This window comes from Hyla sarda, chromosome 7 (genome assembly GCF_029499605.1).
Source record: "Hyla sarda isolate aHylSar1 chromosome 7, aHylSar1.hap1, whole genome shotgun sequence".
In the NCBI taxonomy this organism is placed as follows: Eukaryota; Metazoa; Chordata; class Amphibia; order Anura; family Hylidae; genus Hyla; species Hyla sarda.
The window spans coordinates 216,446,326-216,474,198 of NC_079195.1; the positions used below are offsets into that span (position 1 = coordinate 216,446,326).

Sequence of the window (27,873 nt, forward strand, 5' to 3'; positions counted from 1 at the left end):
ATAATTATTGGAAGGATAATTTTTTTTAATAGAAGTAATTTACAAATCTGTTCAACTTTCTGGAGCCAGTTGATATAAAAAAAAAGTTTTTTCCTGGAACACCCCTTTTATGTCGTTTCAGGTTTTCCCAGGTTGAAGTGAGGCCCGAGACATTACATCACAAGTCAGGTGTTCAAAGGAGCCTGAAAAAAGGGGGGGCGGGGGGTAATAGATCAGCTCACCAACTCTTCATGCATGAAGACACCACATGTGTAATCCAGGAGCACGGATGCAGGGGACCACACTCCCCTGGTAGTGACAGGGAAAATGTGAAAGATGGGTCCAGCTCCTGGTAGAGGAAATTTTCAGATAAAACTTTGTGTTTAATAATGCATGTTAAAAAAGAGAGTTGCAACCACTGTGAGTGGCACGTGACATGTCACCCTTAAAATTTGAGTGAAACGCCGACGCGTTTCGTGCATAAGCTCTTAGTCATGGCGTGCCTGTAACTGTATAGTAAAACTGTATGGTAAAGGGCAATATGTGCCTGTCTAATATACCACCAGGGAGTCTGTCTCAGATAATTCCAGACGTCCTACCTCAGATATGCCCCGAGAGCCCTCCTCAGATAACGGCCTACAAAAATACCACAATACAGTGTATCTCAGATACCTCCAGAATGTCTCCTTCAGAGTTCTCCAGAGAGCGCTGCTAATATACCCCCAGAGTGCCTGCCTCACCTCCCGATTACCTGCCTCAGATACCCTCAGGGCACCTGTCTTCAATACCTCCACAGATCCTGCCTCAAATATTCCTTGACTTTCTGCCTCAGATGCCATATAAAAACCCAACCCCAAACTTACCTCTCGCACTGGACTAAGGATAGGGAGATCTATCAAAACCTGTGTAGAGGAAGAGCGGTGCAGTTGCCCATAGCAACCAATCAGATCGCTTTTTTACAGGCCTCTTTGTTTACAGGCCTCTTTGAAAATGAAGGAAGAAATCTGATTGGTTGCTATGAGCAACTGCATCTGTGGTGTCCACGACGTGTTAGTAAGAACACCTGATCACTTCGTGACGCCAGGGCACCATTATCCTACACACGGTCCGAGGTTTGGGCACAGCTTCTCCTGGGCCAGACATGGGGAGTAGATGAACACACCGACGTCAGGTTACGGCTAACTGTCTTTACTGAGCTGGGTGCAGCTGGTAATACAAGTACAGCTGGCTTTAGGTGAGAGAGTACAGCGTAACCCCTTGCAGGCCCTGTTGCCTTGCTGGCACTTGTGGTGCTTACACCAAACAGATTAATACTGACTTGTAAAACGGAAGATTGAATCCTGGTAGCTAGGGTCCTGTCAAGGTACTGAAGACTTTTCTGCAGGGGCATGAACTTCCTCCTTGCGAGTAATCCTTTCAGGGTGACCAGTTGTGAGATTAGATTTGGGCTAGGCCTCTCCTCAGAGCACACGACACACAGCACACCTGAGCCAAGCTGTTGCTCAGGGGCCACACTAGGATGAACTGACTAACTCCTCCCCAGCACTACACTATACAGGGGAGACCTTTGGGGTTCCCATTGGCAGACAGGGTCACATGGGGTTTACTGTTCTCAATTAAAGGTACAGTAACATGGAAAAACATATACCTATAACAATAATAGAATTAATTTACGAATATATATTATCTGACATTATAACGTGAACATAATTAATGTAACCGTACGTCACTTGAGTGGGCCCAACACTGTACGCTACCAAGCTGCCCGAGACAGTCCAAAGCCACAGGACAACTATTGGTGCTGGGACATCACACACTCCACTCTTTCTCTACACAGATTTTGATAAATCTCCCGCAGACATGTTCTATATGTGTAGATGTTAAGAACTACAGTGGTCCCTCAACATACGATGGTAATCCGTTCCAAACGGACCATCGTTTGTTGAAACCATCGTATGTTGAGGGATCCGTGCAATGTAAAGTATAGGACAGTGGTCTACAACCTGCGGACCTCCAGATGTTGCAAAACTACAACACCCAGCATGCCCGGACAGCCAACGGCTGTCCGGGCATGCTGGGAGTTGTAGTTTTGCAACATCTGGAGGTTTGCAGGTTGAAGACCACTGGTATTGGAGGTTGTACTCACGTGTCCCCGCCGCTCCGGACCGTCACCGCTCGTCACCGCTGCCCGGGATGTCGCCGTCCATTGCTTTCGCCGCGTCCCCGGGGTGTCCCCGACGCTCCGGCAAGGCCTCTGCTTCCCCGGCATCCGCGCGCTCTGTCGCCACCATCACGTCGCTACGCACGCCGCTCCTATTGGATGACGGGACGGCGTGCGCAGCGACGTGATGACGACGATGGAGAGCGCCGACGATGCAGAGGATCCCGAAGAGGATGCGCCGGAGCCCCGAGGACAGGTAAGTGATCGTCAGCGGACCACACGGGGCACCGTAAACGGCTATCCGGTGGAAGCTGAAGCAGTCTGCGCTGCCGGATAGCCGTTTAGGCGATGGCCCCGACATACAAAAGCATCGTATGTTGATGCTGCCTCTGAGAGTGAGCATAGTTAGTACGGTCGAAAAGACATATGTCCATCAAGTTCAACCAGGGAATTAAGGGGTAGGGGTGTGGCGCGATATTGGGAAGGGTATGTTGAAATGATCGTATGTCGGGGCCATCGTAGGTCGGGGGGGTCACTGTACATCTCAGATACAATAACTGGTGCCATCCCGCCAACATCAGCTCAATGAATGGATTATAGGAGTCTTCATCTCTAGAATATGATACATTCCACCAATGGATTTCAGAACGTGTGATTGGTTAACTCTGGAGAAGACGTTCACTCATGACTTTTAGCGGAATATTGAAGGACAAATACATTTATATTATAGAGGCTGCAAATTATAGATCTGTGAAGTTTATCTCTGGATTGTGTAAATTTCACTTATCAATCAAAGTCCGGATGCGTTTCGCCTTTCACCCGCCGTGATTTAATTAAAGGGCCGCTCCACCCGGCTGATATTTACTTAACGATTACATGTCCTGGTTTATAATCTCCTGAAGACTTAGATATGTCATACTGGAGACGAGTGGATGGAAATACCTGTACGCCTGGTATAAGGAGGTGTTCAGACCATGTCAGTAATCTACATTTACCAAGTACAACCTGGGCTGCAGCATATTTCAGTATATAGGTATACACCAGGATACATACTAGGAGAGGACAAAAAAAAACACCTACACCACACAGTATACATTTATGTTACTACATACTATTCTGTAGAATGACATAATGGCGGAGATTTATCAAAACCTGTGCAAAGGAAAAGTTGACCAGTTGCCCATAGCAACCAATCAAATCGCTTCTTTCATTTTGCAGAGGTCCTTTTAAAAATGAAAGAAGCGATCTGATTGGTTGCTATGGGCAACAGGACAATTTTTCCTCTGGACAGGTTTTGATAAATCTCCCCCTAGTCTACTATGCAATACCAAAACTGGAATAATGGACAGAGCTTCTCCAACCATTAGTGTAAGGTGTAGATCACTGAACAACCCCTAAGTCTGACCAGAGGGATCAGGTGAAATGATAGCACCCCCAACTGGTGGCACAGAAAGAGCACATGTATATGGATATAGCCATACCTCCCAACTTTTGCTTAGAGCAAAGAAGGACAAGCCACACCCTTAGCCACACCCCTAACCACGACCTCAGCCACACACCCTGACCACGCCCCTCAGCCACACCCCTAACCACGCCCAGTCTCCTTCTAAATTCACACCTCTTTAAAGGGGTACTCCGTCCCTAGACATCTTATCCCCTATCCAAAGGATAGGGGATAAGATGTCAGATCGCTGGGGTCCCGCTGCTGTGGACCCCCGGGGATCGCCGCTGCGGCACCCCGCTATCATTACTGCACAGAGCGAGTTCGCTCTGTGCGTAATGAAGGGCTATACAGGGAACGGAGCAGCGTGACGTCATGGCTCCTCCCCTCGTGACAACACGGCCCGTCCCCTTAATGCAAGTCTATGGCAGGGGATGTGACGACTGCCACGCCCCCTCCCATAGACTTGTATTGAGGGGGGCGGAGCCGTGACATAACGATGCTCCGGCCCCTGTATTGCCCGTCATTACGCGCAGAGCGAACTCGCTCTGTGCAGTAATGATAGCGGGGTGCCGCAGCGTCGATCCCCGGGGGTCCACAGTAGCGGGACCCCGGCGATCTGACATCTTATTATTCTGCAGTTGCAGAAAACCTACCAACGGACATCAGGCAGGTGACGTGGAGTGTGAGGCAGGGGAGGCCGTTGCTTCCGTGCAGTGCAGGTTGTACTCGCTGGGGATGTAGTGGGATCGTGAGACCTAGCGGGAGCAGGCGGGACACGTCAGGGGCTTGGAGCAGATGTGCCTGCTCTAGTGCCAACTTGTCAGCTGACCTGCAGTGCAGCACATAATGTAGTGGCAGGGGGGCCATGGCGACCTTTGCGACCTCTATAGCTACGCCACTTTTTACAGCTATTTATATCTGATATAACAGTGCGCCAGGATATATCATTTTCAGTTTGTGTTTTTTCTGGTACAATTTGAATTTTTACTATACAGCGGTCCCTCAAGTTACAATATTAATCGGTTCCAAGACGACCATTGTTTGTTGAAACCATTGTATGTTGAGACCATAACTCTATGGAAACCTGGTAATTGGTTCTGAAGCCCCAAAATGGCATCCAAAAATAAGAAAAAGTGAGGATTAAAGAAAAATAAATAGATAACTAATATAGATATAGAAAGTCCTTACATATAAACGTAAGAAAGATCTGCTGGGAGCTGTAATCACTGTCTATTTCAGTGTTTCCCAACCAGGATGGCTCCAGCTGTTGCAAAACTACAACTCCCAGCATGCCCGGACAGCCTTTGGCTTTCCGGGCATGCTGGAAGTTGTAGTTTTGCAACAGCTGGAGGCATCCGCGTTGGGAAGCACTGGTCTATGTAGAGGACAGGAGCTTCTGCAGAGTCCGGTACAGTACACAATGTCCCAAAAAAGTTACATGGAGCCGCCCTCACCTGGTGTCCAAAGGAGCAGCTAACCCTGGCACAGGTAAAGAGTACAGAACATGTAATACCTCCCTGTACTGTAGGGGGCGCTACCAGACACCAGTCAGTGCATACACTTCAGAAATACAGGTAAAGAGTAGTACAGAACATGTAATACCTCCCTGTACTGTAGGGGGCGCTACCAGACACCAGTCAGTGCATACACTTCAGTAATACAGGGTTTTTACCAGTGAATGCCCATTCTGATTGGTCAGTTCTTCCAGCCATTGACACGTTTCACAGATCTGGACTGTCTGTACCATTGTATGGTGTGTCTGGTTTCAAGTTACAATGGTCCAGAAAAGACCATTGTATGTTGAAACTATTGTATGTTGAAGCCATTGTAAGTTGAGGGATCACTGTATTCCATAGCTTAATTGGTTTCTATCACAGCACAACTTACATACAACACATATTTGCATATTACATACATTACATCACATATACATACATACAGCAATGTCCATACAGCAATGTTTTCCAACCTGTGGCTCCTCCGTGGCAACAAATCCACAACTCACCTCATGCCCTGACAGCCGTCCTATGTGCGGTCACGATGGGATTTGTCGTTTTAACAGCTGGAGAGCCACAGTTTGGGAAATGCTCCTATAGAAGCTGCTCCAAGAACACATTACAAATGTCCTCTCTTTTTGGAATTTTTGCCTGGATTTTTGGTTTGCAGGCCAACATGGTATCTCTTCTGCATAATAAAGGCAGACCCCTCACCGCCTGGTCCTACATCCTCCCCGAGGGTCCTGGTCTACTCTCCTGTAACATTTCTCTATTACCTGATACTAACCTGTAACAGATGTTCTCTTGCCTACAGAATCAGCTCTATGTGTTAATGATTTTCTGCCCGTTCGAGCTCATTTATCCAGTGATCCAATATACGTGTCACTTTCCATTATGCTTTACAGTCTTTTTATATCCTGATCTCAGCATTAGCAGAAAAGGCTCTCCATGAGACAGGCAGATATATATAAAATGTGAGAATGTGAGAAATGGTGCCTTTTGTAACTATATCTGTTCAGGATGTTGTGCAAAAATATAGGTCTGAAAGATAAAATGCTATGCATAGCATGCTATAAAATGCTATGACTGGCTATGTTTTTAAAGAGTTAAGAATCCTCGGTGGGTTAAACACCAACTGCAGAACCTTTCAGCTTGCTCTAACCTGGCAATGTTGGGCCTAAGCTGTGCACGAAGCTGACAGCCACGGGTACAGCTCAAACCAACAAGGAAGTAGTTAATTGGTGCTGCTGATCAGTGCTCGTTAACTCCTTGGTGAGGATATATATTATACCGCCATCTATATAGATGGCTGTATAATGTGCACTGTGAAGAGAGTTTTACTTACCGCCTCATTTCTCCTCAGGCCTCTTCCTGTGTAGCCCCACCTCTAGCAATGACGTCACTAGGCAGAGCTACAAAAGAAGAAGCCTTTGACTGTCTGGGCATGCTGGCAGTTGTAGTTTTGCAACAGCCGGAGACACACTGTTTGGAAAACACTACTGTAGGGGGTGCAGAGATAGCATATGCACCCAGGCGCGCATCTTTGGGCATCTTACAGGTCTTTCTATCAGAGATAAAGAGAACTGAACCATAAATGGGCCCAGGAGCTTCAGTTGACGTTTTACGGATTTGCAGATTTCAGAAAGACTGCTAAAAAACAAATGTGTACACAGCAACTTCGTCTAGAGGAGTGGTAAGACATTAAAGCGGCAGAACTCCGACTCCCCTCATCAGATGAATCTCTTTTGCTCCTGACACAAGAGGAAAAACTTGGTTTGACTGATTCGCGAGGCTGACAGACGCGACGAGCCTGCAGATCACACAATGATCCTGTTACGCAGAGAAATTGCCTTCCGCATTTGAAGATATAAAGATTGGGAAGCTGCGGTTCTGGATGACAGAGACAATTATTTTCAATGATATGAAGCCCGGAGGAATATGCACGGACCGCCTTGATTCTGCAATTTGTACATTGTTCTCGTGGACGTCTGGAATACGACCGGCTCAATACATGGATTGCAAAACGGTTCGTCTGACTTATTGGCTAAATGGAAAGTAGAACGCCGGTGAATTGTGCTGAAATGTGCGCTGAGAGGAATTCAAATTTTATAGCATTTTTGTATCCCCAAAAGACATTTGAGGTAACACATTCAAGTTCCATTAGGACGACATGCAAATGTACCTGCAAATCCAGGGAGTCAACATTTTGCACCCTTGTAAAAGACATACAGCAGGTACCATCTTAGCAGTGCAACTAACAATTATGGGAAATGATGGGGTCCAGATCAGGTTGGTCCTTGGTGGGAAAGGGCCACGCATAGTCCCCTACTTGATGAGAATTGGTCAGAGTGGCAGTGATCATCACCAGGAGGGATATCACAATATAAGGAATAACCCATATTCCCGGCACCCATATATACCATCAGGGCCTCTGTTTCAAACACAGGTGCCCCTTGTGCAGGTGCCATTGTTTCCAATAAAACCAAAAGGGGGGAACATCAAGTGGCTTGGGTTATAGATCAAGCTATACAATACAATCATATTAGTTAAAAATTCAATATTTCTCAGATTTATTTAACTTTTTGCTTAACCTATAACCCACCAACATTTTTTCCATATTTGTCTTTTTGCCATCAAAGAAATGACAGCTGTAAAGTGAGACCCGGATCCTTGTTTCAAATAAAACCTATGGTTAGAAGTCATATGTGGTATCTTTATCTTTCTTGTCTTGACGGATTTTACTGATTATTTATGTATTTTATTGTAAATTCAGGATCCCGGACTAACTAAGAAGTTGCAAAACAAGGACTTGTGACCATCCTGAAAACCTGGAAACCCATTATCCACCAGAGAAGTCAATTCTATTGTCACTCATGAGGTTACACATCTCCCCTGTGCCGTATTCCATGTCTATTTCTTTGCTACGATGGCAATTTTACTGGATTTCACATCTTTCCAGGTGATCTAAGCCCAGAAACAACTAATGTTATCAGAACAATAAAAAAACTATTTACCTTTACTTTCTTCTTTCTTAGTCTAAGAATTATTATTTTATAGTTTAGCCAGGGGCGCCTGTGAAGCTGGTTCAGCTCCACAGGGGCCCAGCACGTGAAGGGGCCCGCCGGGTGAAAGAAGTCTTGATCATGTCATCATTTGTCTCAATAAATATTTTTTTTACTAAATTTTCACCAGATGTTGGTAACAACCCAAGTCATACATACATACAAATAAGCTCAGAAATTAGGTTATGTGTAATATTGTGAAATGACAGAGGGAATAAGCATTGAACACATAAAGACAGGGAGGTGCAAAAAAGCAGGAAAAGCCAAGACAACAGCTGAAATCTGTCAGTGCAGATTAATTTCAGCTCGTTCAGTCCCAACTGATTGCCACAAAATGGTCTTATTGCCAAGGTGTCACACAAGATACATCTCATGATAGGTAAAAGCAAAGAGCTGCCTCAAGACCATCATAACGGCGTTGGTTACAGGCGTATTTCTAAGCTTTTGAATGTTCCGGTGAGCACTGTTGGGGCCATAATAGGGAAGTGGAAAGACAATCATTTAACCATAAATTTGTCCTGACCAGGTGCTCCTCAAAACATTTCTGACAGAGGACTGAGAAGAATAATCAGAAGAGTTGTCCAAGAGCCAAGGACACTTGTGGAGAGCTTCAAAAAGATCTGGAATTAGCAGGTACTGTTGTCTCAAAGAATCAATATTTAGTGAGAAAAACGGTGACGTGTTGAATACTTATTTCACCTGCTACAAACATAAGTTGGCCCGGTAACACATGGACTCTTTAAGGCCCAGGATTCCCTTACACTGAGGCTACAGGCGATGATTTCAGAGACAATCCTCTGCTGGGAGGACAGAAGACGCCGCACCGGGGATGGTACTAATTGCTGTTTAAGATTTTCATGACCTGAACTAACCGCATCTCAACCACTTCACGGTGCAATGTGCTGATGCAGAAGAAATAAGAATTTATGGAAATATCTCCAAGAGAAGCATAAAGTACATTAATGTGCTAAAACTATGGAATCGTACCAATAAGAACAGATATAGAAAGAAAACTGATTAATCTAGGATAAGTAATTGCTGATATATTAAAATGCTGTGCACACCTATCAATAACAACAATCTTTTAGTGTTTGACTGTATAAACCTAGACAGGTTCTGTTACTGTATAAATCCAGATATGTTTTGTTACTGTATGAACCCAGACATGTTCTGTTACTGTATGAATTCAGACAGGTTCTGTTACTGTATTAATCCAGACATGTTCTCTTACTGTATGAACCCAGACATGTTCTGTTACTGTATGAACCCAGACATGTTACTGTATTAACCCAGACATGGAAGCGCAATTTTGCGTGAAACAACTGTCACCCGGCAGAACACACTGGCGTCCGTGCGATGAGTGGCTTGATGTCCTGTGATTTTACCTGCACATGAAGAAATAAAGAAATTTCACTTAGCGGTGAGTCGCCTTTCGTTTTCTTTCTTCACCTTTGGACTGTATTAATCCACACATGTTCTGTTACTGTATGAACCCAGACATGTTCTGTTACTGTATGAATCCAGACATGTTCTGTTACTATTTAAACCCTGATATGTTCTATTACTGTATGGATCCAGACATGTTCTGTTAATGTATAAACCCAGACATGTTCTGTTACTGTATGAATCCAGACATGTTCTGTTACTGTATAAACCCTGACATGTTCTGTTACTGTATGAACCCAGACATGTTCTGTTACTATTTAAACCCTAATTTATTTTGTTACTGTAGGAACCCAGACCTGTTCTGTTACTATTTAAACCCTAATATATTTTGTTGCTGTATAAACCCAGACATGTTCTGTTACTGTATAAACACTGACATGTTCTATTACTGTATGAACCCAGACATGTTCTGTTACTGTATGAATCCAGACATGTTCTGTTACTATTTAAACCCTGATATGTTCTGTTACTGTATGAATCCAGACATGTTCTGTTACTGTATTAACCCAGACATGTTCTGTTACTGTATAAACCCTGACATGTTCTATTACTGTATGAACCCAGACATGTTCTGTTACGGTATGAATCCAGACATGTTCTGTTACTATTTAAACCCTGATATGTTCTGTTACTGTATAAATCCAGACATGCTCTGTTAATGTATAAACCCAGACATGTTCTGTTACTGTATAAATCCAGACATGTTCTGTTACTGTATGAACCCAGACATGATCTGTAATTGTATAAACCCAGACATGTTTTGTTACTGTATGAACCCAAACATGTTTTGTTACTTAAGGCACCCTGTTCTGTTACTGCATAAACCCTGAAATGTTCTGTTACTGTTTAAACCCTGACATGTTTTGTTACTGTATAAACTCAGACATGTTCTGTTACTGTGTGAACCCTGACATGTTCTGTTACTGTATAAACCCAGATACGTTCAGTTACCTAATGAACAAAAGTTATCCGGGCATGCTAGGAGTTGTAGTTTTGCAACAGCTGGAGGCACACTGGTTGGGAAACACTTCTCTAGACCCAAAATAACTAGCTAGAGACATAACAAACAAAGGGCCTTGCACCTTAATAACGTCAATGGTTCCCAGTGAGTTTATAAGATAAACAGCATCTTTACAATTTATGTCACAGGTCTATGGTAACTAAACCCGAACATTAAACATACACAACGGCTGCGTTTTATACCGAGCGAGAATTGACATTGTATCTGACGTTGCATTGGGTGCATTAGTGAAGGATTTATATAACGTTTGCTGTGTAGAGCGCATAGGTTATGAGTATATTGCTTTTCAGCACCATGAAGTGACTCTTGCTGCATCGCTTGGAGCGCTCGACTCTATCCCCATAACTATAACCAATCGAGTAGGACACTGCCCAATGCAATTTCAGGGAATGAGTCCTATTCTGTTTTTTTTTAAGAGGCATCTCTCGGCAGCATCATGCAAACAGTTGGTATATTTATGTAAATTTATGCGGGATTTAGGCCACTGACCGGAACTGTTCTTTTGGATAAATTGCCGCTTCGCTCTGAGTTTAGGCCTTTCCAAGTCATATTAGTGAATGGTAATATGCAGGGAAATGAAGTTTTTCCGGGCACAATCACAAGTGTTCATATGTTTGTATATTTCCACAGAACATTTACAGGAGGATAAAGCGTAGCCGAACTGTGCGGGACATACGGATTATTAAACAGTGTATAATGCACAGTCGACAACAACATATGTATAAACTACTGTCGATTATATGACATTACGGGCTGTCAACAAAAGGGAGGGGGGTGTATGTAAAAAAACTTAATTTGCCATATTGGTAATGGAGAAAGTTTACCTAAACCAGGGTTTCCAAACCAATGCCCCTCCAGCTGTTTGGGCATGCTGGAAGTTGTAGAGCTGGAAAAGTCTTAAAGAGTACCTAAATTTTAATATAGTGTTCCTTGTGTAATGAGTAGACATTTTCCCATTCACTTGCTTTTAAAATTATCAATATAAATGTGTTTAAAATGTAATATAAAAAACGGCCACTAGTTGGCTCTGTTCTGTTCCCTGCCACAAATAATACAGTGAGTTTGGTCTCCTCTAGGTCTGGCAGGAGAACGAAATAAGGAAGTGCTTCTCTGCACAGAGCTTGATTGACAGCTGCACAGAAAGTGAAAGCTCCACAGATTCTCACAGAAAGCCACACAGACTGACAGCTGAAGGAGAACTTCACTGAAATCTGCACAGACTTGAGGTCTCCTATTCATCACAGCACTGCAACAATGTGAGGGCAGAAGTGGTCCCCCAGCAGGCTTCAGTGATGTCATGTCTGCTGGGAAACATCCACTTTCTCCTGCTGGGAAATTGCACTATGCGAGCAAGAAGAAAGGTAAGATACACAGCTTTTTAAAGCTCTGAAATAGTTTTTAAGGGCAGGAGGGGTGTTAGGAGTAGTTAGGGAACATAGCCTGAGGTAGTTGAGAACAGTTTATTTGGTGACAGGTACTTTTTAAGGTTATCCACCATAAGGTGATTTTAGTACTTACCTGCCAGACAGTAATGGACATGTTTAAAAAAGATCTGTGCTTGTCTTGGAGCTATACAGCTATGTTGTGAAATTACCATAACGCTGTGGCAATCTTTTTGTGAAATGGGTATTACCTGTTGGTGTTCCCTCCCTCCAGCTACAAGTCCCATGATTCCTTGTTTGTAAGTTTGAGGTTGCTTTTGTCCCTCCCACGCATCAGCCACCCCACCCATTGAAGCACACCGGAGCTCACTTCCGTGCAATAGACCAGGGGGCCTCCAGCTATTGCAAAAATACAACTCCCTACCGAATGATCTTCCCCAACCCAACGGTCGCTCCACCCATTGAAACAGAAAGGCTCCCTTTCATCACTTGACTAGTGATGTAATGTCTCGGCCCGCACTGCAACCTGGGAGAACATGAGACGACACTCGTTTTGTATGCTGTTAAAAGTAAACATCAGGGCAGAGATCACAGAATTGCAAGACCATCCTTCAAACACAGGTACAGACACTATATTATGAACTACACTAACGTTAAAGCCCCTGTAGAATAGTCAAATAAAAAAATTCCTGGAATACCCCTTTAAAGGGGTACTCCGCCCCTAGACATCTTATCCCCTATCCAAAGGATAGGGGATAAGATGTCAGATCGCCGCGGTGCCGCTGCTGGGGAGCCCTGGGATCCCCGCTGCAGCACCCCGCTATCATTACAGCACAGAGCGAGTTCGCACTGCACGTAATGACGGGCGATACAGGGGACGGAGCCGCGTGACGTCATGGCTCCGCCCCTCGTGACATCACGGCCCATCCCCTTAATGCAAGTCTATGGCAGGGGGCGTGATGATCGCCGCGCCCTCTCCCATAGACTTGTATTGAAAGGGGTGGGCTGTGACGTCACGAGGGGCGGAGCCGTGACGTAACGATGCTCCGGCCCCTGTATTGCGCCTCATTACGTGCAGAGCAAACTCGCTCTGTGTTGTAAAGATAGCGGGGTGCCGCAGCGGGGATCCCAGGGCTCCCCAGCAGCGGGACCACGGTGATCTGACATCTCATCCCCTATCCTTTGGATAGGGGATAAGATGTCTAGGGGCGGAGTACCCCTTTAAGCTATTCTTGAAATGTAAAGGTCAGCGGTCTCCAAACTGTGGCCTTCCAGATGTTGCAAAACTACAACTCCCAGCATGCCCGGACAGCCAACGGCTGTCCGGGCATGCTGGGAGTTGTAGTTTTGCAACAGCTGGAGACACCCTAGTTGGGAAAACGACGGATAATACACCATGACTAAACGTCAAACCCGACTCTGCTACTGTACATTTGTCAAAGGCAGATCTACTATGAAACACTACACAGAAACAGTATGGATTCCCTATGAAATCACAATTATTCTGTTGTTCTTCCTGGAAATGTATGAATTAATTGACAAGTGGGTGTTACTCCTCTTCCTGCCAATGGGGTGTCTGCACACAGCAATTTTTACACGATTTTCTATGTTTGTGTGCTAAGAAGTGTGTAGAAAAGCACAGAACAATTCGCATAAAAGTGATACGGTCCCAGTATAAAGGACATCAACAACGCCAACAGCAAGCCTGGCATGAGAGGAGTCACATAGAACCTAATAACCCTCGCCCGCTCCGCTCCACTTCTGCTGCCTGCTGGGCTGTAGCTATTTTAGCACTAAAAGTGAAGTTAGGAAGGCGAGCGGAGCCAGAGTTGAGTTATTATCTATAAGAACTTGCTCGGTACTGAAACACAGTTCTCACCCGAAAAGATTTGAAGTCCTCTTGTCTCCAGAAAACCTTGCAGTTAGCAGTCTTAAAGGGGTACTCCGGTGGAAAACATTATAATATATATATTTTTTTTTTCTTAAATCAACTGGTGCCAGAAAGTTAAACAGATTTGTAACTTACTTCCATTAAAAAATCTTAATCCTTCCAGTACTTATTAGCTGCTGAATACTACAGAGGAAATTATTTTCTTTTTGGAACAGAGAGCTCTCTGCTGACATCACGACCACAGTGCTCTCTGCTGACATCTCTGTCCATTTTTAGGAACTGTCCAGAGCAGCATATGTTTGCTATTGGGATTTTCTCCTACTCTGGACAGTTCTTAAAATGGACAGAGATGTCAGCAGAGAGCACTGTGCTCGTGATGTCAGCAGAGAACACTGTGTTCCAAAAAGAAAAGAATCTCCTCTGTAGTATTCAGCAGCTAATAAGTACTGGAAGGATTAAGATTTTTTTAATAGAAGTAATTTTCAAATCTTTTTAACTTTCTGGCACCAGTTGATTTAAGGGAAAAAAAAAAAAAAAAAAAAGTTTTCCACCAAAGTACCCCTTCAAGCTATTCCTGAAATGTTTAGGTCAGTGGTCTCCAAGTGTGGCCTTCTGGATGTTGCAAATGAGGTGGCCCAGTACAGGAGTTGCACCCCTGTACCCTTGCTGTCCTGTCTGGTGAACTCTATTGCAGTGCCCCCTGAGTCCCCCCCCCTTAAGCCGAGTATGTTAAATGGTTAATAAGTGCCTATATTATCTAATATAATGTATATATGACGTTATGTACAATTAAATGTTGGTAGCAAGTCTTGTAACCAAGGACGGTACCAGTGATCAGGTGACTTATAGGGTGACCTATAGGACCCCTCCAGAGTCTCCCCCATAAAAACCCTGGGAGGCGCTAGCTAGGGAGTTCTAGTTTCAGTTTAGAGCTGAGGAACAGTCAAGACCTGGAGAGAGTGTCTGGCGTCCTGAGGAGACCCAAGGCCGACCACGCAGCCACGTTTCTACCAACCAAGTGCCCCCAGGTGAAAGTCAACACTTGGTGAGCTACATACGGGGTGAAGTCTGTCTAGTCAGTCCTAGTCAAGATCAGTCTGCATAAAGTCAGTGCGGGTCTGCAGCAAATTGTCCAAAATCCACTACAAGTTCCGGCGAGCCCTAAAGTCTCTTAAGTCACTGGTCACCTCCTAACTGAGCTCTAAAGACTATTCCATCTGTCTGCCTCAGAAAAGCTGCCGTTGTTCCGTAACACTGGTTTAGCTTGGCCAGGATAAACCAGACCGATGCTTCCACAACCCCTTATTACCACCATGGATAAGGGGAACTTGGAACTTGTTTGGCTTTATCATCCTTTTTGGGTTCGTTCCTCATACCCTTGTTTGCTAGTGTTATAGGGTCAGGAAAAGAAAATGCCAGCATTGGTATGGAGCCAACCTGAGCTAGACTGTCTCTTTTCTAGGGGTCCATATCTACCATATGGGCAACCTCCATGGTATCTATGCCTAGGTTTAGAGGTGAGGGAGCTGAGCCCCCGAACCCGGCTTCGATCAGAACTTTTTTCGCAGCTCGACAAACTTTCAAACATTGCCAGTATGGTAGCTTGGGGGGTGCAGGGTGAATAGGGTGTAGCTGCGCAGTGTGGAAAGGGTGTAGCATTAACCCTTAACTCTCGTGACGCCAGGGTGAGGGTTCCTCTGCATATATATAGCCTACCGCCACCCGTCCCATGAATGATAGGAAGGAACAAAGCATTGTCCACAACCAGAATTGTAAGAAACGGAAAATAACTTTACTGCAGATTTTATGCAGGATGCAATCAGCAAACAGTCTTTACAAGAGGACCGGACTTTAGGCTCCTCCCAGGTTGGTTGGGACTTTTTAGGGAATAAGCTTTGAGGCCTGCTTTACGCTGTTCCACTGAATTTAGGGGTTTGATTTAGGTTCAGTAGTCACGTAGAATTAGCTGAATTGGAGTTAGATAGACTCATGGTTATCAAGAAAATGAAGAGATAGGCTTCAGGCCTACTTAATCTTGTAGATTTGTGCAGAGCTCCGCTCGCTGTCATATCCCAGGGGAAAGGGAGCGATGATTGGACACAGCACCCTTATATCTGAAAGCGCAAGCTCAAAGCTTATTGGTTCCCCAAACCTGTCAGTCCTATCACAAAGGATTGTTGTACAACCTAAGGTCCTGTAAGTAACCTTTATATTATTAAATATTCTAAATATATACAATAAATTACATTTTGATGAGGTGACTAAGGGTTATCCCACTGAGAGAATCCTAACAGCACGAAGGAACTCTGACTATGGGACTTACGACACAAGGTACAGGACCATGTCCACTACTGGGACACAACACCAGGTTTGGCAATGTCGGGGCTGAGCTGTGCTCGCAGCTGACAGCCATGAATAAAGCTCAGCTCAGCAAGGAAGGAGTTAGTTAGTGCTGATGAGTAGCACTAACTTCTTGGGGGGTATCTATATGGCTGTATAATGTGTACAGTGACAAGAGGCTTGGGGCTACACAAGAAGAAGGCCTGGACCAGCTACGAGATGGTAAGTATCACTCTCTTCACTGTATATATTATACAGCCATATAGATGACTGTTTAATGTATAACCCCCCCCCCCCCCCAAGGAGTTAATGAGCGGTGATCAGCAGTCCTATCTAACTCCTTCCTTGTTAGGTCGTTGCATTTGCAGATTTGCTGGTTTACTGTGACTAAAGAGTTAAGTTTCACTGCTGGCTCACTTAACTCTACCTGGGATTATTTGTTGTGCCAACAAAAGCTTACCAATGTGACGTGAATTCCTCTAATTTGCTAGGTTTTCTACCCATCATTTTCCCCCCCTTTACAGAGCGCAGTATTGCAATTTGCCACCTCGACGGATGTTTTTCTTTTCTGCTTTGAAAAATGGTCACTGCAAATAGATCAATTACCGCTGGTTACACTTTGGGCACCCTACATTGTTCTCCTGTCTCAGTTCATTTATTTTTTCTCTATTTGTCAAATTCGTTCAGCTAATGTGAACCTTGTGTCGTCGTAATGATATTCACCCAGAAGACAGCTGCCTATAAGTCACCCCAGAAGTCATAATTAGATGTCTACAATACGGACGGAGCTTCCAACATGGAGTCAACGACTTCCTTCAGTCCATATGTACTGAGGATACAACATGGGTAATACCTTCAGCTCGTCCTACTGTTAAATATGATTTTCCATCACCAACAATGACCTATGGACTATGAAAAACAGTCTTGTGCCAAATACAACATTCATCGACCAGACTGGTCATAGACCAGACTGATTGGCTCCGGAGAGGTCTTGAAAGCCAGTATATAATTTCATATAGCTTTTTTTTTTTTGTTTCAGTTGGTGAAATTACATATTTATTGTGCACTTAAAGGGGTACTCCGCTGCTCAGCGTTTGGAACAAACTGTTCCGAACGCTGGAGCAGGGAGCTCGTGATGTCATAGCCCCACCCCCTCATGACGTCACACCTTGCCCCCTCAATGCAAGTCTATAGGAGGGGGCGTGACGACCGCCACGCCCCCTCCCATAGACTTGCATTGAGGGGGCGGGGCTATGAGGTCACGAGCTCCCATCTCCAGCATTCGGAGCGTAGCGGGATAATATGCAACATTTAGTTTGACTTATAGAACCATTGTGTTTCCTGAAACTATAGATACTTTCACATCAAAAAGTCTGTGTGGTAGTCAAAATTATATTGTTAAATGGGCACTGTCGGATTTTTATATGTTGTACATCTTGGAAAAACATGAACCTTTCTAATATACTTCATAAGAACATTTTATTTCCTTTTTCTAAAAGAAAAAAACATGTTATACCTTTCAGAACAGAATCCTGTCCGGCAGCAGCATCATCTTCTTCCCAGGGGCAATGTCCAGGAAGTGAGGGCAGGACTAGGACTCCTCTGTGCTCACTCCTATCCCGTCAGACTCCAGCATGAAAAGAAGGGGTGAGGGGTTACAGAGCAGCCTGCAGTGAGTGGATGAAGAGACTGTAATGTCCGTTTATTTGTTTTTGTATTTTTCTGTTTAGGTGTGTATTCACAGACTAGTTTGTTCAGAGCAGTTTGCTATTCCACCTGGATAGGGAATAGTTAATGCTCTGTGTGAATAGGAACTCTGGTGGAGTTATTAAGCCAGAGTAATCCTGCATTCTGGTGCTGGTTATTTTAGTCAATGCCACCATGTCTGCTTGAGCTTGCACCTTGTATTTATCTTGTGATATTATCTGAGTTTTAGCCATGGTTAAATAGTCTTGTTCATTGGAGCTTTCAGTCTGTGTTAGATTTGTCGGTTTTAGGATTATGTCTGTTCAGCTTTGTCGGTATTCACACTGTGTCTGAGTCTAGTCTGTACTTGTACCAGTCTTGTATCTTGAGAAATATCCTGTCTAGTATCCTGACCATTGTTCCTCTAAGTTGTAGAGTTTGGTGTTCTTGTATCCTTTTTTATGAAGTCCAGTTTGTATGTTCTGTTTCCCAGTGTGAACAGTGTCTTATATTTATATTCTGTTTGGTTAATCTATTCTTTGTATTTGTACCTCTATCATCATCTTCCAACCCAACGTGATCCACAAAAAAAAATCACTGTGGGACATATAACGGGGTACTTAAAGGGGTACTCCGCCCCTAGACATCTTATCCCCTATCCAAAGCATAGGGGATAAGATGTCAGATCGCCGGGGTCCCGCTGCTGGGGACCCCGGGGATTGCTGCTGCAGCACCCCGCTATCATTACTGCGCAGAGCGAGAACGCTCTGCATGTAATGACGGGCAATACAGGGGCCGGAGCATCGTTACGTCACGGCTCCACCCCTCATGACGTCACGGCCAGCCCCCGTCAATACAAGTCTATGGGAGGGGGCGTGGCAGTTGTAACGCCCCCTGCCATAGACTTGCATTAAGGGGACGGGCCGTGATGTCATGAGGGGCGCAGCCATGACGTCACGCTGCTCTGTTCCCTGTATCGCCCGTCATTACGCACAGAGCGAACTCGCTCTGTGCAGTAATGATGGCGGGGTGCCGCAACACCGATCCCCGGGGTCCCCAGCAGCGGGACCCCGGCGATCTGACATCTTATCCCTTATCCTTTGGATAGGGGATAAGATGCCAGGGGCGGAGTACCCCTTTAACTTGTCAAGACCGTATCTGTAAAATTGATGACCGGTATAACCTAAACCTTAAATACCACGGTGGCAGTAGAGAAGAGAGAAAAGGCTGAAAGAGTAAAGTTATCGCCGGGGGAATCAAAGTCTCTATTATTCTAAACTTCACTATTGTTCATAATAAAAAAATTTGCTAAATCAATTGGTCTTATCTTCCCTTTAAGCTGTCACGCCCCTCCCATAGACTTGCATTGAGGGGGCATGGTTGTGACATCATGAGGGCATGGCCATGACGTCCCGACCCTGCAGCTACTGAGGCAGCGGAATACCCCTTTAAGTAAATTCTCACACTAACACAATGCATTTCGAGATACCTATCTCACCAGGAGTGTATTAAGCATGGACCTCACACAAAGGAGAAAAAAAAGGCACAAGAGATAAGCCAATATTTAATCCAGTTCCACAAGTTAAGTAAGAGAAGGGGTAGACATTCCAACCTTTGCCACGATCCCTAGCTAACCCTGTCACCGCAGCCACCTTAAAAGATAAACGATAGCCCTCCCGATTATTAGATTGCATATAAAGGCCTGAGCTTTCTATAACTCACAGTAATGGATTCTGCTCGGCCCGCCGGTGAGGCATTTTCTTTAACCAGATTCCTGAGAATGATATAAATGCAAAATCTCATCTTCCCGGCATATTTCTCTCTCGCACGTAGCCCGGAGATAGACGTCTGAATCAATATTCCTGCACAGAACGTCAACACTTTGAGCTAATTTCCAACCTTCCAAAATAGTTATGAAAAAGTAAAATAATGCCTGTTAATTCTGAGGATTCTTATCTGACATGTCAGATTTGTGTAGATGAGAAGAAAACTCTTTACGTTTGCTGATGGCTCGGAGCGACCGTGACAGGTTGGCTCTCGAGATTGGCAAATATGGGGAAAAGTTATCAAAATCCGATGCTAGAACTTTATAAATAGAGGCGATGCCTCACTATAGCCAAGTTGTGTGTTGGAACCCAACGCAAAAATTGTTGGATGACAGATAAAAGTGAACTGGATTATACAAGGAACAGACAATCATGGCAGCTGGTTACGACTAACTGTGCACCTATCTAAGTCAATATATACGTGTGCAAGAGAAAGATAGGATGGCACTAAATGCATAAAGTTGTTCTGGGATAGACACAGTCAGCTGGACTTAAAGCAGCAGAGCGAGGCTAGCAAAATATGCTAGGTAGCGGTGCTAGTATATTAGAAAGAAACAGAACTGCAATATCATGGGTAGTAGAAGATGAAGAAGATATATCCGCACTCACCACCGGGAACGGCAAGCTATAACCGGTCATTTCGCGCATATGCGCTTCATCCGGCCTCATCGAGGCCGGATGAAGCGCATATGCGCGAAATGACCGGTTATAGCCTCTGAGCGCACCAGGCTTATCTGCGGTCTCGGTCCCGTTGCTGACTCCATGGAGGAGCATCGCTTGCCGTTCCCGGTGGTGAGTGCGGATATAGCTTCTTCATCTTATACTACCTAAGTCAATATATGTATATAGAGGTTTTATGTTGCCAGATGCTTTAACCTCCTCATGGCAGTGGATGTATAGAGTCACTGGTGGAGTGGACACAATGAAAGAGAGATCTAAACCACAAGATAACACCATCTGGGGCACAAAACCAGTAGACATTACAGAGTGGGACACAGTGATATCACAGAAAAAAATAATGCTTCTAGATGTTACTCACTAGGTCATGCAGATGTTTTCTGTGTCTTTTTTTATGTGTCTAGTTCCTGTATTTGGCTCACAAATCCCTCTGTTCTACTGCTCACTCATTCTGACATCCACTGCTCAGAAAGGGGCGTGTCTGAGGAAAGCACTGAGCCCGCCCTCACTTACCATGCATTCACTTCCTCCCTGAGTCTGCTGTGCTGGGTCTCTTAATCCCATCACTGCAGACTGCTCTGTAACTCTCTCCTCTCTGTTTTCATGCTGCAGTCTGATAGGACAGGAGTGAGCACAGAGGAGTGCTAGTCCCGCCCTCACTTCCTGGACTATTGTCCCTTCCTGTGTTTTGGCTGGGACAAAGATAATGCTGCATACCGGTGGTGGGCAGATGATGGCCAATGGCAGGTGATGCTTGTTACGCCGAGCGCTCCGGGTCCCCGCTCCTCCCCGGAGCGCTCGCAGCATCCTCTCATTCGCAGCGCCCCGGTCAGACCTGCTGACCGGGTGCGCTGCAATATCACTCCCAGCCGGGATGCGATTCGCGATGCGGGAGGCGCCCGCTCGCGATGAGCATCCCGGCTCCCGTACCTGACCCATTCCCCGTCTGTCTTGTCCCGGCGCGCGCGGCCCCGCTCCTTAGGGCGCGCGCGCGCCGGGTCTCTGCAATTTAAAGGGCCACTGCGCCACTGATTGGCGCAGCAGGCTTAATCAGTATGTTCACCTGTGCACTCCCTACTTATACCTCACTTCCCCTGCACTCCCTCGCCGGATCTTGTTGCCATTGTGCCAGTGAAAGCGTTCCTTGTATGTTCCTAGCCTGTGTTCCAGACCTCCTGCCGTTGCCCCTGACTACGATCCTTGCTGCCTGCCCTGACCTTCTGCTACGTCCGACCTTGCTCTTGTCTACTCCCTTGTACCGCGCCTATCTTCAGCAGTCAGAGAGGTTGAGCCGTTGCTGGTGGATACGACCTGGTTGCTACCGCCGCTGCAAGACCATCCAGCTTTGCGGCGGGCTCTGGTGAATACCAGTAGCAACTTAGAACCGATCCACCAACAAGGTCCACGCCAATCCCTCTCTGGCACAGAGGATCCACCTCCTGCCAGCCGAATCGTCACAGTAGATCCGGCCATGGATCCCGCTGAAGTTCCACTGCCAGTTGTCGCCGACCTCACCACGGTGGTCGCCCAGCAGTCGCAACAGATAGCGCAACAAGGCCACCAGCTGTCTCAACTGACCGTGATGCTACAGCAGCTATTACCACAGCTTCAGCAACAATCTCCTCCGCCAGCTCCTGCACCTCCTCCTCAGCGAGTGGCCGCTTCCGGCCTACGATTATCCTTGCCGGATAAATTTGATGGGGACTCTAAGTTTTGCCGTGGCTTTCTTTCGCAATGTTCCCTGCACTTGGAGATGATGTCGGACCAGTTTCCTACTGAAAGGTCTAAGGTGGCTTTCGTAGTCAGCCTTCTGTCTGGGAAAGCTCTGTCATGGGCCACACCGCTCTGGGACCGCAATGACCCTGTCACTGCCTCTGTACACTCCTTCTTCACGGAGATTCGAAGTGTCTTTGAGGAACCTGCCCGAGCCTCTTCTGCTGAGACTGCCCTGCTGAACCTGGTCCAGGGTAATTCTTCTGTTGGCGAGTACGCCATCCAATTCCGTACTCTTGCCTCCGAATTATCCTGGAATAATGAGGCCCTCTGCGCGACCTTTAAAAAAGGCCTATCCAGCAACATTAAAGATGTGCTGGCCGCACGAGAAATTCCTGCTAACCTGCATGAACTTATTCATCTTGCCACCCGCATTGACATGCGTTTTTCCGAAAGGCGTCAGGAGCTCCGCCAGGATATGGACTTTGTTCGCACGAGGCGGTTTCTCTCCCCGGCTCCTCTCTCCTCTGGTCCTCTGCAATCCGTTCCTGTGCCTCCCGCCGTGGAGGCTATGCAAGTTGACCGGTCTCGCTTGACACCGCAAGAGAGGATCTCATCCGCATCAGGGAGGGGGACGAATGGAAGACTGCATTTAACACCAGAGATGGACACTTTGAGTATCTGGTCATGCCCTTTGGCCTGTGCAACGCCCCTGCCGTCTTCCAAGACTTTGTTAATGAAATTTTTCGTGATCTCCTATATTCCTGTGTTGTGGTTTATCTGGACGATATTCTGATTTTTTCTGCCAACTTAGAAGAACACCGCCAGCATGTCCGTATGGTTCTTCAGAGACTTCGGGACAATCAACTTTATGCCAAAATGGAGAAATGTCTCTTTGAATGTCAATCTCTTCCTTTCCTAGGATACTTGGTCTCTGGCCAGGGACTACAAATGGACCCAGATAAACTTTCTGCCGTCTTAGATTGGCCACGCCCCTCCGGACTCCGTGCTATCCAACGTTTTTTGGGGTTCGCCAATTATTACAGACAATTCATTCCACACTTCTCCACTATTGTGGCCCCTATCATGGCTTTAACCAAGAAAAATGCCAATCCTAAGTCCTGGTCTCCCCAAGCGGAAGACGCATTTAAACATCTCAAGTCTGCCTTTTCTTCTGCTCCCGTGCTCTCCAGACCTGACCCATCTAAACCCTTTCTATTGGAGGTAGATGCCTCTTCTGTGGGAGCTGGAGCTGTCCTTCTACAAAAAAAATTCTTCCGGGCATGCTGTTACTTGTGGGGTTTTTTCTAGGACCTTCTCTCCGGCGGAGAGAAACTACTCCATTGGTGATCGAGAACTACTGGCCATTAAATTGGCGCTCGAGGAATGGAGGCACCTGCTGGAGGGATCAAAATTTCCAGTTATCATATACACTGATCACAAGAATCTCTCCTATCTCCAGTCTGCCCAACGACTGAACCCTCGCCAGGCTAGGTGGTCGTTGTTCTTTGCCCGTTTTAACTTTGAAATCCATTTTCGCCCTGCTGACAAGAACATTAGGGCCCATGCCCTCTCTCGTTCTTCTGATGCCTCTGAAGTAGAGGTCTCTCCGCAATATATCATTCCTCCGGACTGTCTGATCTCCACTTCTCCAGCTTCCATCAGGCAAACTCCTCCAGGGAAGACCTTCGTTTCTCCACGCCAGCGTCTCGGGATTCTCAAATGGGGACACTCCTCCCACCTCGCAGGCCATGCGGGCATCAAAAAATCCTTGCAACTCATCTCTCGATTTTATTGGTGGCCAACTCTGGAGACTGATGTTGTTGATTTCGTGCGGGCCTGTACTGTCTGTGCCCGGGATAAGACTCCTCGCCAGAAGCTTGCTGGTCTCCTTCATCCCCTGCCTGTTCCTGAACAGCCTTGGTCACAGATTGGTATGGACTTTATTACAGACTTGCCCTCATCCCGTGGCAACACAGTTGTTTGGGTGGTCGTTGATCGATTTTCCAAGATGGCACATTTTATTCCTCTTCCTGGTCTTCCTTCAGCGCCTCAGTTGGCAAAGCAATTTTTTGTACACATTTTTCGCCTTCACGGTTTGCCCACGCATATCGTCTCGGATAGAGGCGTCCAATTCGTGTCTAAATTCTGGAGGGCCCTCTGTAAACAGCTCAAGATCAAATTAAACTTCTCTTCTTCTTATCATCCCCAATCCAATGGGCAAGTAGAAAGAATTAATCAGGTCCTGGGTGACTATTTACGGCATTTTGTTTCCTCCCGCCAGGATGACTGGGCAGATCTTCTACCATGGGCCGAATTCTCATATAACTTCAGAGTCTCCGAATCTTCTGCTAAATCCCCATTTTTCGTGGTGTACGGCCGTCACCCTCTTCCTCCCCTCCCTACTCCCTTGCCCTCTGGTTTGCCCGCTGTGGATGAAGTGACTCGTGATCTTTCCACCATATGGAAAGAAACCCAAAATTCTCTTTTACAGGCTTCATCCCGGATGAAAAGATTTGCTGATAAAAAAAGAAGAACTCCCCCCATTTTTGCTCCTGGAGACAAGGTATGGCTCTCCGCTAAATATGTCCGCTTTCGTGTCCCCAGTTACAAACTGGGACCATGCTATCTTGGTCCTTTCAAAATCTTGTGCCAGATTAACCCTGTCTCTTACAAACTCCTTCTTCCTCCTTCTCTCCGTATTCCCAATGCCTTCCATGTCTCTCTCCTTAAACCACTCATCCTTAACCGCTTCTCTCCCAAAGTTGTTTCTCCCACTCCTGTTTCCGGTTCATCTGACGTCTTCTCTGTGAAGGAGATTCTGGCCTCCAAGACTGTCAGAGGTAAAAGATTTTTTTTGGTGGATTGGGAAAACTGTGGCCCAGAGGAGAGATCCTGGGAACCTGAGGACAACATCCTAGACAAAAGTCTTATCCTCAGGTTCTCAGGCTCCAAAAAGAGGGGGAGACCCAAGGGGGGGGGGGGGTACTGTTACGCCGAGCGCTCCGGGTCCCCGCTCCTCCCCGGAGCGCTCGCAGCATCCTCTCATTCGCAGACCTGCTGACCGGGTGCTCTGCAATATCACTCCCAGCCGGGATGCGATTCGCGATGCGGGAGGCGCCCGCTCGTGATGCGCATCCCGGCTCCCGTACCTGACCCGTTCCCCGTCTGTCTTGTCCCGGCGCGCGTCGCCCCGCTCCTTAGGGCGCGCGCGCGGCGGGTCTCTGCAATTTAAAGGGCCACTGCGCCACTGATTGGCGCAGCAGGCTTAATCAGTATGTTCACCTGTGCACTCCCTACTTATACCTCACTTCCCCTGCACTCCCTCGCCGGATCTTGTTGCCATTGTGCCAGTGAAAGCGTTCCTTGTATGTTCCTAGCCTGTGTTCCAGACCTCCTGCCGTTGCCCCTGACTACGATCCTTGCTGCCTGCCCTGACCTTCTGCTACGTCCGACCTTGCTCTTGTCTACTCCCTTGTACTGCGCTTATCTCAGCAGTCAGAGAGGTTGAGCCGTTGCTGGTGGATACGACCTGGTTGCTACCACCGCTGCAAGACCATCCCGCTTTGCGGCGGGCTCTGGTGAATACCAGTAGCAACTTAGAACCGGTCCACCAACACGGTCCACGCCAATCCCTCTCTGGCACAGAGGATCCACCTCCTGCCAGCCGAATCGTGACAATGCTGGTCCAAACACAGCAGAGTAGTATACACGTGCATACACCAGAGAAGTTTTTGTTGGGAAAAAGATGATGCTGCAGACAGACATGATTATAGGGACCCTTAGTGGTCTTTTTTTTGCTGCAGACGGACATGATTATGGGGACCCTTAGTGGTCTTTTTTTTTTTTTAGCCATGATTTCTATAAAAAAGAAAATATTTTTTTTATGAAGTTTTTTTATAATGTTTTGCCAAGATGTACAACATATAAAAAGTTTTTGATTCTAACCAGTCACCATTTAAAAACAAGTAAAAATGAATGCGATATTTATACAACTTTTAATGGTATATTCCAGCACTATGGTAGCAAAATAAAATGACAGTAATGTCATTCAGTATGCCACAGTTTGAGTATTAGAGTACATACGCCCCTGGTGGTCTAGAGATGTTCTTAACTAAAATCAATGTAAAAAAATCAATGTAAAAATCGGCAGAAAAAAAAAAAATGCAAAATATAAATTTAGAAATTAAGAAAATCCTTCATTGCCTTCATTATTGTAATAAAATAAAAAAAAACACCTCATAATCTCATTGTATTGTTTTTGGGAGAGGTTAATAAGAAATCCATCGCAAATACATTTTTTGGATGGGGAAAAGAACTCTGCAGCGCTGGATCTTATGAAAGAGGATTTTTATGAAACTCAAGACAAATAATAGGTGACTGCACTTCTGGAAGATTAAAGGTTGCCTGGAATTAAAATATATTCTGTATCTTGGAGAGCAGCTTTAAAGGTCAGCACCTCATCCTTTTGCCTGAAATAGAAAGTACAGTATTTCCCGGAGAGAGATTTGTTTTAAAGGTTCCCTTTGGGCCTACCCTCCCTCTCTCGTAACTGCCCCCCTGAGTAGTAATCCTTTCCTATGAAACATCTCTATTACTGTTTTAAGTCAAGTCTTCCTGGTCTTAAAGGGGTTCTCCACCATAAGGTGATTTTAGTACGTACCTGGCAGACAGTAATGGACATGCTTAGGAAGGATCTGCGCTTGTCTTGGGGATAAATGGCTATGCTGTGAGATTACCATAACACTGTGGCTAGCTTTTTGTGAACTGGTATTTCCTATTTTAGTTTTCTTCTTTGCCTACAAATCCCATAATTCCATTTTCCTCCCTCCCCCACATCAGCGACCCCACCCATTGAAACATAAATGTGCTGCATCCATTCAAAAGACCAGTGGTTTTCAGTCAGGGTGCCCACAGCTGTTGAATTAGTTGCAGATTGATCTCTCTCCCACCAAGCAATCGCTCCACCCATTGAAGCAGACAGGCTCCCTGTCATCAGCTTACTAGTGATGTAATGTCTCAGCCGCATTGAAACCTGGGAAAAATCTGAGACAACAGTCATTTTGTATGCTGGTAAAAATAAATATTGGGGTGAAAATCACATAAGAATTGTGAGAAAACCATCACACACAGGTACAGACACTATATTATGAACTACACTAACTTTACAGCCCCTGTAGCATAGTCAAATATAGAAAATTCCTGGAATACCCCTTTAAGAATAAGTTGTCTGAAAATGTATATCTTACAAAGATGGGAAAGACAATTGAAGTCCCAGGGAAGACATCAGCTTCTGACATAAGATGCCTTTGAAAGTGGACCCTGCATGCAAATTGACTAATACAAGGTCAAATTTCTCAAGCATCTACTATTTTACCAGAGGTATAGCCGAAAGCTCCTGGCCCGCAATGCAAAATCTGTTTGGGGGCCCCACTTTTTCCAGTATGTGTTACACTATTTACAATACTGAAGTCTTCTAATGTAGGGGAAAGGCCTCTGAGCCACCTCAGGCAGTAGGGTCTAGGAGCTACTGCTACCTCTACACCTGTCGAGTCTCAATTGAAACCAACAACAAAGGAGAAGTAGAAAGGGGTCAAGGAAGAATTGCATTAAAGGGGTACTCCGCTGCTCAGCGTTTGGAACAAACTCTTCCGAACGCTGGAGCCAGCAGTTTGTGATGTCATAGCCCCGCCCTCTCATGATGTCACGTCCCGCCCCCTCAATGCAAGTCTTTGGGAGGGGGCGTGA

The 27,873-nt window shown here is 45.8% G+C and overlaps 1 protein-coding gene and 1 long non-coding RNA gene across 2 annotated transcripts in view; one reads left to right on the top strand and one right to left on the bottom strand.

The window, feature by feature from the left end:
• The window catches only part of ST6GALNAC5 (ST6 N-acetylgalactosaminide alpha-2,6-sialyltransferase 5), a 151,934-nt gene that overhangs the window by 49,205 nt on the left and 74,856 nt on the right, over positions 1-27,873 (bottom strand). The gene's annotated exons all lie outside the window — the stretch shown is intronic.
• Positions 3,442-18,490, top strand: LOC130283325 (uncharacterized). The gene is made up of 6 exons (XR_008846650.1): positions 3,442-3,508; positions 7,854-8,039; positions 8,669-8,775; positions 9,436-9,562; positions 11,686-11,970; positions 17,746-18,490. It is a non-coding gene; the product is annotated as an uncharacterized LOC130283325 (long non-coding RNA).